Here is a 15,258-nt window from a genome sequence, read left to right as displayed (position 1 = left end):
ACAACATCTAACTAAGTGGCAAGACTCAGGTCATCTTGCACTAACCACATATCTAAACAACCACTACTGTCACCAAATTAATAGTGGTAGTATCCAGTTTACCTTCTTATTTTATAACAGTTTTTGGCTGAGGCAGACTATAGGACCTAACAAAAAGGGGGAAAGAGAATAGAAGAGCAAAAGAAATGGGACTGGTTAGAATGACATTTATACTAGGTACCATATCAATGTTTTCGTACTCATTCACCCAAGGAGTAATCAAACTATGGTTTCATATTATCCCTGAATAATTCATGAAAATACTGACCATTTATGATACTTATAAATATCTAACCATGACTATGGCAGAATTTATATCATACTTGCATGCACTGAGCAACACTCTGAAACTTGCCATGAAAAAGAAAAGGGCAGAGGTACAAAATGTATGTTGGGCTATTCAAGAGGACAAAATATAGATCTAAAAATCTGAGAAATGTCAATTCTTCATGGTTGGCCTGAGTCAACATAATAAAAATGACAATACTAATTAAATTAATTTACTTTTTCAGTGTTGTACCAATCAAACTATCAAAGGATTATTCTTTATTGGTAGAAAAAATGATGGTAAAATTTCTCTGAAGGAACAAAAGGTCAAGAATGTCAAGGGAAATTTTAAAAATGGGGGCAAGATAGGGACCTATCAGTACCAGATCTCAAACTATACAACAAAACAAAAGAACTATGTCTTGATTAGTGTGAATAAATGAATCCCATGAAGTCCCATTATTCAAATTCTGATTGGACTAGAACCAATTACCATATTTTCATATATGTAACTTTGAATAAAGTAAATTTAAATGTGAACAACCATTTCAGGGATTCACTGTTCTCACTAATTGGGACCTAACTGTAGGCTCAAAAATATTTGGAACTGATTGAAAAATAGATGATAATCAGTGGGACAGATAAGGTATACAACATACAAAAGTAAGCAAACTTAGTGTTTGATTGAAAACCCAAAGACCCTACCTACTGGGGTGAGGACTGAGTATTTGATCAAAACTGGTGGGAAAATTGGATAGTGGAGTAGAAATTAGGTTTAGACCAACACCGCACACTATATACCAAGAAAAGCTTCAAACAGACATATGACATAGGCATAAAAGGTCACATCATAAATTAGAAGAACAAGGAATAAATGATCTCTCAGAACTATGGAAAAGGAGAGAGTTCATGATTACAAAGTGACAGAGAAGATCACTGACGAGTCATAGAAGAGAAAATGAACAATTCTGATTACATAAAATTTAACAAATTTTGCACAAACATCCATGCATAGCATCTATATATCCCTTCAATCAGATCTCAAGGCTCATCCCTCTCCTGGGCTGCTCTTCTCAGGACTAGCTCCAGTTTGTCACTGTCCTTCCTATAATGGAGTCCCCAAGCCTGAGGCTAATACTACTGATGAGATCTGCCCAGGACACATGCCTCCCTAGCTCTGGATTTAGTACTGACTGCTCAAAACTCAATACAAAGTCGGATCTTCTGGCTATAAGGCTACACTGTCCTGCTGGCTCATATTGGGTGAGACCCTATTTCATTTCCTGGGCCAGCCCCCTGGTAAAATGATGCCCCAGGCTAAAACAAAGGGACTCTAGCTCAACCCTAATATTGCCCCCAGACATGATGCCCCCATCTAAAACACAGACATGGGCTCTGCCCTTGTACATGGAAGAGTCCATTCTAGACTGGACACAACCTATGTGGAGAAGTTACAATGGGTAAGTAGAAACTCAGGCATATGGCCCCTCTCCAGTCATTTCCCATCTCAGGCCAAAGGAAGCAAATGATGCAGTTGGATGGCCTCAGCTCCCCAGCTCCCCCATGTCTGAGCTCTCAGATTCCAGTTTTTCCAACTTTTATTACTCATAAATAAGTTATATCTGGGGGAAAAAATGAACAGCCACAAAACTACCAAAAGTGAATGTTGTGAAATTACAAAGAACAAACATAGTTCAAAGTAGAGATATGGGAAAACACTCCTATCCCACTTCTTTGCAAAGTTGAGAGGTCTATGGGTGTGGTACATTGTATATATTTTAAGACTTAAATACATTTATCAGTTTTGCTAAATTTTTCTCTTCTTTTTCTCCTTATAAAAAAAATATTTTTGGGGGCAGCTGGGTAGCTCAGTGAATTGAGAGCCAGGCCAAGAAATGGGAGGTCCTAGGTTCAAATCTTGCCTCAGACATTTCCTAGCTGTGTGACCTTAACCCCCATTACCTAACCCTTTCCACTCTTCTGCCTTGGAACCAATACATAGTATTGGTTCTAAGATGGAAGGTAAAGGGTTTAAATATATATATGTGTATATATGTATGTATGTATGTATATATATATATATATATATATTGTTTATTATATGGGATAGCTCTCTAGGAGGGGAAGGGAGGGAATTCTGGGAGAAACTCTGCTGATATTAAAAAAAAAGACATCAAAACAAATTTATTTTTTAAAAAAGGAATAATACCCATTTCCTCAATTGATAAATGTTTAGGAAATATTAACAGATGGTTCTTGAGGAAAGAAATCCAAGTTATCTTTAGCCAAATGAAAAATTAAAAAATCCTTTAAATCACTAATAAATGCAAATTAAAGCAACTCTGAAGTTCAATTTCACAGCCATTAGATTTGCAAAGATAATAACAAAGAAAAATGACAAGTGTTGGAGGGGGTGTGGGAAAACAAGCAAACCAGTGCATTGTTGGTAGATCTGGGAATTGTTCTAAGCATTGAGGAAAGTAATTTAGAATCATTTCACAAAAAAAATTACTAAACCGTGCGTACTCTTTTGCTTAGCAATACCACTATTAGGCCTATACCATGAAGAGATCAAAGAAAGAAGAATATTTCAATATGTCCAAAAATATTTACAGCAGTTCTTTTTCCAGTGGTGTAGAACTGGAAATTGAAGGGGAGTCCAACAATTGGAAAATGGATGAACAAATTGTGGTATATGAATGTGATGGAATTCTACTGTGCTTTAAGAAATGATGAAGGAGATGGCTTTAGAGTAACTTAGGAAAACTTTTATGGACTAAGGCAGAATAAAATAAGCAGACGCAAGAAACCAATTTATACTATAACATCAACATTGCAAAAAAAAGAACAATTCAGGGGGCAGCTGGGTAGCTCAGTGGATTGAAAGCCAGGCCTAGAAATGGGAGGTCCCAGGTTCAAATCTGGCCTCAGACACTTTCCAGCTGTGTGACCCTGGGCAAGTTACTTTTCCCCCACTGCATAGCTCTTACCACTCTTCTGCCTTGGAGCCAATATGGAAGGTAAGGGTTTAAAAAATTTTTTCAAAATTCTTAAGAACTTTTATCAATGAAGTTACCTATGGTTCCTTTTGGCTTACTGTAGTTTCCTTATATATCTTTTTATGCTGTGAATTTTTGTTTTCTTTTTGTCTAATAGAAATTGTAATTCTTACTTTTTTTAGATTTACCTAATACACAGTAAATTTTATTCTAGCCTCTGATTTTTATTCTTTTATTATCATCTTTACCTTTAAGCTGTATTTCTTGTAAACAATGTATTTTGGGGCTTTATTTTCTTGTCCAATTTGTTGCTTTTTTAACTTACTAGATTAACATTTGAAGTTATGAGTTAGGCTTAGATTTTCTTCTATTTATCTCTAATACTGATTTTTTCCTGAATTATGATTCTTTTGTTAGTCTTTCTCTTTTAGAAATAGTACTTTGCCCCTTCAATTAATTTTGTTTAATCTAAAGTGATCTTATTCCCATAGGTTTACTTCCCCTCATTTTCAAGCCTTCGTGCCTTCCATTTATTAACCCTTTCCCTAGTTTTGTTTAATTTATTCCTTTTATTGAGTTTTCTAATTTTTCTTTTTTCTGTTATGTATTCAAGTAAAATCCTCCTTTACTTCAACTTTTGTTATTTATAAATTTTTTCTGAATCTTTTCTAAAAAAGATTTTTGTTCCCTTATGCTCTTCTTAACCTCTACTTTCTCAATCTATTCTAAACTTTTCTTCTTTGATTCACAATCCATATATCTATTTGTTCTTTCTTTAATCATTATGTTCCTCTTGGAATCCAAGTCTCTAATATATCTCTTTTGAGCTCCTTCTTCTAAACAATTTCTGTATTATTACTTTGTACATATTGGCCATCTTCCCTCTAATCCCCAGCCTTTTCCTGTTGTGCCTCATGTAGAAGTGGTAATTCCTGCCAGAGATAGAAAAGATAGAAGTCTTGCCCTATTGTAGAAATTTTCCTTTGCCCCCAATTGTATCTTTCATTACTCCTCTTCCGTCCTCAGAATCACTTTCCTCCAATTTGCCATCCTTGCATTCTTCTAAAAAATCAGTCACCACTATGCCCAAAGGGCTTTAAAAGACTGCCTGCCCTTTGATCCAACCATACTACTGCTGGGTTTATACCCCAAAGAGATAATAAGGAAAAAGACTTGTACAAAAATATAGCCGTGCTCTTTGTGGGGGCAAAAAACTGGAAAATGAGGGTGTGCCCTTCAATTGGGGAATGGCTGAACAAATTGTGGTATCTGTTGGTGATGGAATACTATTGTGCTAAAAGGAATGAAGGAATAAAAATAAAGCAATTCCATGTGAACTGGAATGACCTCCAGGAACTGAGGCAGAGTGAAAGGGTAGAACCAGAAGAATTTTATACACAGAGACTGATATACTGTGGTAAAATCAAATGTAATGGACTTCTGTACTAGCAGCAATGCAATAACCAGGACAACTCTGAGGGACTTATGAGAAAGAACACTATCCACATCTAGAGAAAGACTGTGGGAGTAGAAACACAGAAGAAAAACAACTGCTTGATCACATGGTTTGATGAGGATATGATTGAAGATGTAGACTCTAAACAATCACTCTAGTGCAAATATTAATAATATGGAAATAGGCCTTGATCAATGACACATGTAAAACCCAGTGGAATTGCTCATTGGCTTCAGGAAGTGGGTGGGAGGAGGGGAGGAAAAGAACATGAATCATGTAACCATGGAAAATTTTTCTTAATCAATTAAAATTAAAAATAAATAAAAATCAGTCACCCCTAGGACGTCAGATTTTTCTGTGGCAAGATGCTGTTCATGAAGGAACAACACTCTTTGTGCAGTAGTGGTTTCTCCATCTTTCCCCTCCCCTCCCCCCTTTTATATACCCTTCTGTTCTTACTTTTAGTCTCACAAAAAACAACTTGATTCATCTGTAGGCCTTGTATTAGAAGGCTTTGTCTATATTCTATCAAGCCTGTTCCTCAACCATCTCTACAGAAGTTGTTTTCACCCTTGTCTCCTTTGATATTTTGTAAAAAGTTCTCTCTTAATAGTCTGTTATTATTTTGTAATTGTTGCTGTGAAACTTTGCACTCTTTTCAGTTTTTAAAGAACTTTTTTCTAGGGCAATTTATTGTCTATCTCTTCTTTAATTGCTGCATTTGTTTACCTTTCTGTGTTTCTGTTTTCCGGAGTATTTGTAAAGCAAATAATCTGCTCAAGTCTGGATTTGGGTTTTTTTTTGAGGGGGTAGGTAGGAATACTTAATATGTTTCTCTTTTATTGAAGTTCGTTCTTTGTCAAAGACCAGGCTCAGGTTTTTAGAATATGTTACTTTGTATTGTATTTGAAACTTTTGCTTTGAGAAACATATTATTCCATTCCCTTTTATGGTTTCCAATGGATACAAAATAGTCTTGTTTTTTAATTTACTTTCCTTTCTATTTTCCTCATGGCATGTAGAATTTGTTGTTTGAAATCCTATATTTAACTATTATGTTTTGGAGTTTGCAGCATAGATTTTGTTTGATTAATTTTTTTATACCTGATCTATGAATTCTTTTGATTGGTGCTTTGTTTTCTGTGCTGAGATGTTCTGAGCAGTTTTTTTTTCCTTCTTTTTAAACTCTTACCTTATGTCTGGGTATTGGTTTTAAGACAGAAAAGTGGTAAAGGATAGGCAATTGGAGTTGTGTCTTGCCTAGGATCAGACAACTACAGAGATCACATTTGAACCCAAGACCTCTCTCATCTCCAGGCCTGGTGTCTTACCCACTGAGCCACCTAATTGGCCCCTCATGTGTTACTTCTTGCATTATGGTGTTGAAGATTTGTTTGTTTTTGGCTTGCTATATTCTTCCAGTTTTATAATCCTTTGCTATCTCTATTCAGCCTGTCTTTAACACATTTAGCTATAGAAATCACATGTCCTTTTAACACTATTCTTTTTGCTTCTCTTTTTTCAGACTGCCCTTCACTTTTGTTTGTTTGTATTCCTAATAAATTATTCTCTCTTGTTTCTTTGATAAGACTTGTCACAATGGATTAAGTCTTTTCTATTCTGTCATTTCTGCTGCGTAATATGTTTTGCTTTCACAATTCTTATTTCTGTCTTGAGACATTCAGAAATATTCTGCTGCAATTTCATGTGCTCTGGCAAATGTGGAGTCCTCTGCCTCCTTTGACATGAATTTATATTCCTTTATGTTACAATATTTATTGGAAATATTTGAACTTGCTTAGATATCATGGAGGCCTTCTTCCCTTTTTGTTATTACTATCTTTTCTCATGATCTATCTGCTTGTACTCATGGTTTTTAACTGTTTTCTTCCACCTGAAACACTTAGTAATTTCAGTCTTTTTCCTTTTTTCTTCTCCTATTGCTCAATCTCTGAGTCCTTTCCCTTTGAGAGATTTCTTGAGGACCAAACCTCAAAGCTATAAAGGCCTCCTCCCATGCTAGGGTATTTGCTTTTTACCAGCCTGAGTCTCTACCCCAAGTTACTTCTTGGAGAGTTTTGGGGAATAGGGAGGTATAGAACTGTCATTAGCTGCATGCCAATCACCTTTCCTTCAGGCCTTTTGGAGCCCCATGAACATATGAACATACTGCTCTTGTTCTTTAGTTCTTTGTCTCAACTCTGTTGCAGAATAGTTTACATGCTACCACTCAGGCAAAAGGTGCTCTCATTTTTCTATTCCTCCACCCCATGATCACGTGGTAAGTGGGATAGAGTTGAGTTGTTGTTTGTTGTCACAGAATGGTGGGGTGATGGCAAGGGTGGGTGGTGAGCTGGCAGGCACTATAGTAGTAGCAGGGAGATTGCTCAGGGGATCCCAAAAAATAAACCTGTGGGTGCCATTGTGTGGTCCAAAATATTAGGGTTATCATAAGAGAGATACTGAGTGTGTTACACATTACAAGTAAACCTTTGCTGTTAATTCATAATTTTCTTCTTTGACTTAGGAACTCTGATCAACGAAATAACCAACCATAATTCCAGAGGGATCATGATGTAACATATTACTCACCTCCTGATAGAGAAGAGAGGGACTCCGAGTGCAAAATGAAATATATGTTGGGGTCATGGCTAATGGAATTTTGGAATGGAAATTTGTTTTGCTTGAATATATGTTTATAACAGGGATTGTGTTTTCCTCCCTTTCTTAATGTAGGAGGGATTTTTGAAAAATTTAATGAAAAAATCCATCATGATGTTATCTTATTAGGGTTATTATGTCTTAGCCTGTAAAAAACAACTGTGCTTCTTTTCCTCTTGACAAAATTTTTTTTTTTTTTTTTTTTTTTTTGTGAAACCCTTACCATCTTAAAATCAATACTATGTATTGGTTCTAAGGCAGAAGAGCAGTAAGGGTTAGGCAATGGGGGTTAAGTGACTTGCCCAGGGTCCCACAGCTAGGAAGTCTCTGAGGTCAGATTTGAATCTATGACCTCCCATCTCTAGACCTGGCTCTCAATCTACTGAGCCACCCAGCTGCCCCCTTGAATATAATTCTAATCTTAACAAAGTTTGAAAGATTGTAAAGATCAGAGAAACTATCTAGTCCTCCATCTTGTTTTTCACATGATCCAGATGTCTCATCTAGCCTTCTTGAAACTGCTTTTTAGTGCCATTGCTTCTTGCTATTTTATGAAGCAATACTACTCATAATCTTCTACCATGTCCTCCACAAGATTTTAAAGATGAGTCTCTATTCCAAACTGGTTTTCTCCTTGACTGCCACATCTCTGCTTAACAAGGATTTTGGCAATACTGTTTTTAGGCTCTTTTGTATTGTGGATAGATTTTAGTGGTTAAACAATTGTGCAAACATTATCAATGATTGTTCTATCATCCATTTTCCATTTGTGAGGGGGTTGGTAGTGTTTTAATTGCATATTTTTTTCTCTTTCAAATTTTTAGTTTCTTTTCTAGTTTTGAATCATTTTGAACATTATTCTAACAAGTCAGTAGTCTGACGGCACACAAATAGGTGGTTGAAGAATAGTTTCTATATCATCAACAGTAATTTCCTCTATGTTAAAATATAATTGGCTGCATTTTTTGGTGTAATATTTGGTACTCTGCATTTCTAGCACTAGGAATAAAAATACAAGAAAAAAAAACAGTCCCTGACCTCAAGGAGCTTACACTTACTGGTAAAGAATAACATCATGATCCTTAACAACGTTTCAGATAGTAATTCTTATCTCATGAATTCCTCCAGGGATGTAGTACTGTTTTTGATTATTTTTCATGGTAATGATAGTTCCAAAAATTCTCACTTAGGTTACCACATTATCATAGTTTGCATTTCACTTCCTAGGGAACCTGCAGCAATTAAGTAAGTAATACAATTATGTACTGGAGAGATAATGGCTGAGCCTGGTCAATATTCTAAGGTTCTAACAGTAAACCAAAAATTAGGAATATATTCATCCCTTTCATTAACATTCCAATTCAGAAAGACCTCTGTCCACAACTCAATATCCCGTTCTTCCCCACACTGCAGCCCTATCCTAAATCACTGAGACTTTTCATGCTTGCTTGTTTGCCTGTCAGTTTAATGTTGCCACTGCCCTTATTGTGAACTTCTGGACTTGGCTCTCAGATAACTGAGTGTAGTCTATCACCAATGTTTCATGTAGCAATAGGATGTGATGTGAGTCAACTTGAAACCATTAAATTTCTTCAGGTTTCAGGATTTTAGTAAAGGAAACCACAGCATTATTCATTATTAGAGATGCAGCAGAGCTAGACAACAAATAGAACAAAAGAATAAGGGTTAAGAATATGTGCAACATCAGCTTAGTCATGTTTCCTTCCATGGGGACCACTCCCCAAAAAGTGTTGTCTGCTCCTATTAGAAAGCAAGTTCAAGGTGACAGGTAGAAGGCTCAGTAGTTTGAGAGCCAGGCCCAGAGACGGGAGGTCATGGGTTCAAATCAGGCCTCAGACACTTCCTAGCTGTGTGAGTCTGGGGAAGTCACTTAACCCCCATTACCTAGCCCAGGGGTCAGCAACCTTTTTGGCCGTGAGAGCCATAAACGCCACATTTTTTAAAATGTAATTTCGTGCCGTACAGTGCTCACAGTGCGCTCCTGTAACAGTGCCTGAAAAAAAATTAACTTTATGGCTCCTGCAGAAACAGCCATATCTGGCCTCAAAAGAGCCAAATATGGCTCGAGAGCCATATGTTGCTGACCCCTGGCCTAGCCCTTACTGCTCTTCTGCAGAAGGTAAGGGTTTAAAAAAGAAAGAAAAGAAAGCAAGTTCAAGGAGGGTGAGGACTGTTTTTCCTTCTTACATTTGTATCCTCTGCAATTAGCAACTTCACATAGCTGCTAGTGACTTTTCTAAAAAAAAGGGATTGAGCTGTCACTCCTCTACTCAATAAACTTCTATTGCTTCTCATTACCTTTAGCAGGGATGGGCGAACTAAGGCCCTTGGTGCCAATCTAGCCAGCAGCCTATTTTTATATTGCCCATGAGCTAAGAATGGTTTTTACATCTTTAAGTAAAGTTTTGCTGGAACACAGCCATATTCCTTTATCTACATATTATTTATGACTGGTTTTGTGCCACAATAGCAGAGTTGAATAGTTACAAAAGAGTACATACATGGTACTTTCATCACTTCCCACCATTACTTCTGTTCTAAAAATTGTAGTGACACAGTTAAAACTGGCCAGCATTTTGAGTGTCATATATATTGCTACACTGACTTTTAAACAAATTATTATTATCCATCTTATCAAAACACTCACAGGTAGGTGGGCCAGAGAAAATGAAGAACCATGAGAGAGAGAAGGCTGCATGTGTCAGGCAACTCAAACTACTACTACCATCATCTTCCCCTAGTCCCCTACTGAGACAGCCCCATTACCTTTGATCTAAGAGTCTTGGAAAGAGCAGTGGTTCCTTCTAGTCCAGTTATTACAGATATCACCCTGGAAAGCAACCACTGTGGAGATACTGATTGGCAATTACCCCTGCAGTGCTATGGCCAGAGCTATTGAAGATCTAGAAAAGAAAGTTCTTGGCACTCAGGTCCTTGGAACTGTCAAGTGGCTCAGTATGACAAACTAGTATGATGTTACCAATGCATATGAAATTAAAGAAGAGGCATTACCATATGCTTTGCCATCACACCCTAAGGACCATGGGACTGTTCCATCTGACTTACAGTTGAAACCTTTCTTAATGTATTTTTTCCCCTGATTAAGGTATGAACTCTTGAGAGCAGGGATTGCCCAAGTTTTCTCTTTCTAACCTTAGCACTTATAATAGAGCTTTGAACACAGCAAGTGCTTAATAAATGCTTTTTCATTCATTCACTATTTATACATGATGTTCCATCTCCTAGCACTAAGCCTTTGCTCTGGTTGCCCCCCATAACTGGAATGCATTCCCTTCTCACAACTGTTCTTAAGAGTCCTTAGTTTCTGGGGGCAGCTGGGTAGCTCAGTGGATTGAGAGTCAGGCCTAGAGACAGGAGGTCCTAGGTTCAAATCCGGCCTCAAAACACTTCCCAGCTGTGTGACCCTGGGCAAATCACTTGACCCCCATTGCCCACCCTTACCACTCTTCCACCTATGAGCCAATTCATAGAAGTTAAGGGTTTTAAAAAAAAAAAGAGTCCTTAGTTTCTTTCAAAGATTAGCCTTTTCTTATCTCTCTACTCCCCAGTTGCCAGTGTCTTCTCTCAAATCATATTTTATCTATTTTATACATACATACATACATTTAAAAAAAGGCATGTAGGTTTTCAAGAAGGACTAGCATCCCTGGTGTGAAGGATGGCATCCACTTGGCACTTGACTCTCATCTGTGACTCCAAGAAGCCATAGCATGGATAGCAGCCACACTAGTAAAACCATCTTGGTAGAAAGGCTAAACCAGGTTGAAGGTAACCAATGGGCCACAAACCCATCCGTGAGTTATTGGGTGTCTACCCCAAGCATGTAAAGACTTCTCCCAGTGGAATGGACAAAAGAGAACAATTTGTTCCAACAGCATGAAGGTGGCTGAAGCAGGTGCTGTGGAGAACTTAGAATTTGGTCCAGATATCAAAAATGCCAAGGTTATCCACTACATCCCATCATCCTGACTTTTGTCTTGCCACTGGAACTCTGACTCGGGAAGAGAGTGAAGCTGATGATTTTGCATAACTCTGCCTCATTTAAATTTAATTCATGCACAAGTCAAGAAATCACCCCATGATGTTGTTGGTCCTCTTTGAAAACAAAGAACAAACAATATCCTATACATGTGCATGTTTTTCCACATCCTATACGTGTGCATGTTCTTCCCTCCCTAACCCCAATAGTCTGTAAACTTCTACAGCAGTGATGAACAAACTTTTTAAAGAGGGGGCCAAAGGAAAGGAAATGCTCATTTGTCAGTCTGCTTCTAAGGCAACTCTTTCAAAGTTTCAGCATATTGTATCCTTCTCATTGTATTCGTCAGATTCAGAATAATGTCCATTGGCCTGACAGAACATTTCTGGGGGCTGCATCTGGCCCTTGGGCAGTAGTTTGCCCATCACTGTTCTAGAGGGTAAACTCCCTTTTGTCTTTCTAGTAATAAGCCCTTAGCATAGTACCCAGCACATAGTAAGGGCTTAATAAATACTTGCTGATTGATGGTGGTAGAAGAGGAGAGATACTGGTTATCTGATGATAGGGGACACACCAAAAAGTGAGAGCAAAATTGGAAGTGGTAGCCTGGAAAGAAATTTCAGAATGTTCTACTGATAGTAGAAAAGAAATTGAATTTAGGAGACTATATTTTGGATCCACCACAAACTAATTGACCAGAAGTGGGAAAGCATAGCAGGGACAAGTAGGTGGCACATTGGATGGAATGCCAGGCCTGGAGTCAGGAATTTCTGACCTCGGACACTTAACTAGCTCTGACCCTATTGTCCAGAATCAATTAACCCTGTTTGCCTCAGTTTCCTCATATGTAAAATGAACTGTAGAAGGAAATGACAAATCATTCCAATATCTTTACCAAGAAAACTGCAAAATCTGGAGATGAAAGATACTGGATTCAAATCTAACCCTAGGCACTTACTAGTTGTGTGACCTTGGGCCAAGTCACTTAACTTGAACTCCCTAGCCCTTACCCCACTACTGTCTTGGAATGTTATCAGTTCTAACACAGAAAGTAAGTGTTAAAAAAAAAAAAAGAAAGAAAGAAAACCTCTTAAATGTTTAAAAAAAAAGTAAACAGGGGCAGCTGGGTAGCTCAGTGGAGTGAGAGTCAGGCCTAGAGACAGGAGGTCCTAGGTTCAAACCCGGCCTCAGCCACTTCCCAGCTGTGTGACCCTGAGCAAGTCACTTGACCCCCATTGCCCACCCTTACCAATCTTCCACCTATGAGACAATACACCAAAGTACAAGGGTTTAAAAAAAAAAAAAAAAGTAAACCCCTTAAATGGGGTCTCATATGAGGAGTTGAGCACTACTAAAACAGGAAAGCATATCATTTAATCTCCCTTAGTTTTTTATTTGTAATGACAAGGGAAAATATGATTTGTACTACCTGAATCCACAAGGTTTTGAGTCGTATCAGTCATAAAGGCCCTGTATTCACTGACTGATTTTTGTTTAAAAATAAAACAACAAAAAAAGGACATTCTTTCCACCTCGCCTTCTTTGCCCCAGAACCTAAAGAAACTGGACTCAAATCTTCATTAATCCCAGATTAATTAAATAAGAGATATAAAAATCTTATCAGGTTTTATAGCCTGAAGTGATAAACTAAGGGTATTCAATTCCAGGAACACTTTTCCTGTCTGAGTCTAAATCTGCAACAAAAGTGACTGACTTTGTGAGGGAGCCAGTGGCATACATATTAGTTGTGTGAATCAGTAGCCAGATGGCTAGAAGAGTGCTAAAGTTAGATAAATTCTAACAATTATTATGGCAAATCGTTTAGTCTTTCTTTTCCCAACCAATCTTTTAAAACTATGTTACAGAAGAGTCATATGTCACAGGAAGGCTACATACGCAAATTATTCTGAGTATGGAATATTGCCTTTAAAATGAGATCTCCTTAAAAGGAATATATGTGTGTGTAGATATGTAGATTATATAGATTTATTTAGTTAGTTGCACTGTGAAAAAAATGACCACTGCACACTGGAGTGTGCAGTTCAGATTTAGAGGAAGAACTGGAAGAGAGAATATTTTGACAATATAAAAAACCGGAGTCATCATTATTACAGGATGGATGCTGCTAGGAGATGCCGGTAGGATGGTTTCTCCTGCAGAAGGAATAGTTTTAAAAGGATACATTCGCACTCTCAACTGCTCTCCCGGGTGAGGAAAGGTAGGAACTCATCAGGAAATGGGAGCCAGCCTGCGGCCCAGAATGTGGAGGTCACTAAAATCCAAGACGGAGACTGCGCAGAGGCTGCGCCTTCTCCCTACATCACAGCCTCCTTTAACAGGCGTGACAACACAACCACCATCACCTCCCCGACTCCAGGCTTTTCTGGAAACAGACAGACAAAGCACTAACGTCAGAGGTTAAATTTCATTTCCTCTTCTGTCTCCGCCCCATGCCGTCCACGCGTGGATGGGGAGGGAGACGGAACTCCATTTCCCGGAAGCCTTCACGCGAGTCTGGCAGCCTATAACTCCCAGCATGCAGCAGCTTCAGCCCTTCATGGGATTCGGGGTGTCTCTCGGCTCTCCTTCCAGGGATCGCCTACAGATGTAGCAGCAACTTTTGGTCTGTTGATCAGTTCGCCTACGTTCTCGACTTTTCCGCCTTCCTCGCTTCGTGACTCGAGTTCCTGACTCGGAGCGCCGCTCCGAGCGGGGAGACCAGACATCCGAAGTGGAAACGAGGCACCGGGAGTGACGCCACGGCTACTAAAGCTCCACTGTCTTACAGAAAACACGCGTCACCGCCGCCATCTCCCAAGGACAGTCATCTCAACCAATAGAGGAGGAGGGTCCTTCCGCGCGGGCGCGAAATAGAACCAATCACAAGCGAGGAGCACTAGGCTTTTCCCATCTAGGTCTATTTCCTGGTCTCTTCTGGAATACCTGATTTCCCTGACCCAGAGGTGAGTGGATTTGTGGGCTTGCGGCCCCTCCCTCATTTCATCTGGTCTCCTCTGGCCGAAGTTTTGGGACACTGATCCCTAGCTGGATGGAGGTTGCTACAGCCCTGTAGCAACCTCCACCGGGAGGGAGAACTATTGGGCGGGGCTGAGCCTGAAAATGCGGGGCAGGGCCAGGCTAGGGCAGCGGAGCTCGAGGTCTGGCTAATCTCGGCCCAATTGGGCATCGGGAGCGCTTGGGGGGAGACCGGAGAGGACCGCTAGGATCGGGCCTGCGCCCTGAGCCGAAACCAAGCCCTGACATGCGCTGTATGGTGCAGCCCTTCCGCGGCCGCGCTGGAGACCCCAGCGCCCCCATGCTCTTCTGCCCCTGGGACCCTGGGAGTACGGAGAGAGAAAGGGAGACAAAAGGGCTAGGACGGAGGTCACGCATCGAAGTTTAAAGAGAGATGAGACCTTGAACCAACCTTTGAGATACCATATTGTATGGGAATTTCCCCGGTAATAGAAGGTCTTTAGATCGGCCAATGCAATATGACTCACTTATTCTCAGAAACTGAGAAGTAATGTTTACTCAAATACACTTAAGCGCCCTGGTCTTCTTGTAAGACATGGCCTGCAGAATTTCTTCCCGATCAAAAGATATACTGAGTGCCTCCTCGTGGAGCTCAACGAGACCTTCGAGATTATATAATTAAGCCGTTTCATTTTGGGGATGAGAGTAACCAAAACCCAAAGCAAGGAAGTGACATACATAATGAGTTCGTGGCAAATTAGGAACTAGAACCCCTAGACCAGCTTTTTTTTGGTCAACCTTTGGCAATCTGATGAAGCCTACTTCAGAATAATTTTTTA

The sequence above is a fragment of the Gracilinanus agilis genome, chromosome 1, assembly GCF_016433145.1.
Source record: "Gracilinanus agilis isolate LMUSP501 chromosome 1, AgileGrace, whole genome shotgun sequence".
NCBI classification, from domain to species: Eukaryota; Metazoa; Chordata; class Mammalia; order Didelphimorphia; family Didelphidae; genus Gracilinanus; species Gracilinanus agilis.
This window is presented reverse-complemented; position numbering follows the sequence as displayed.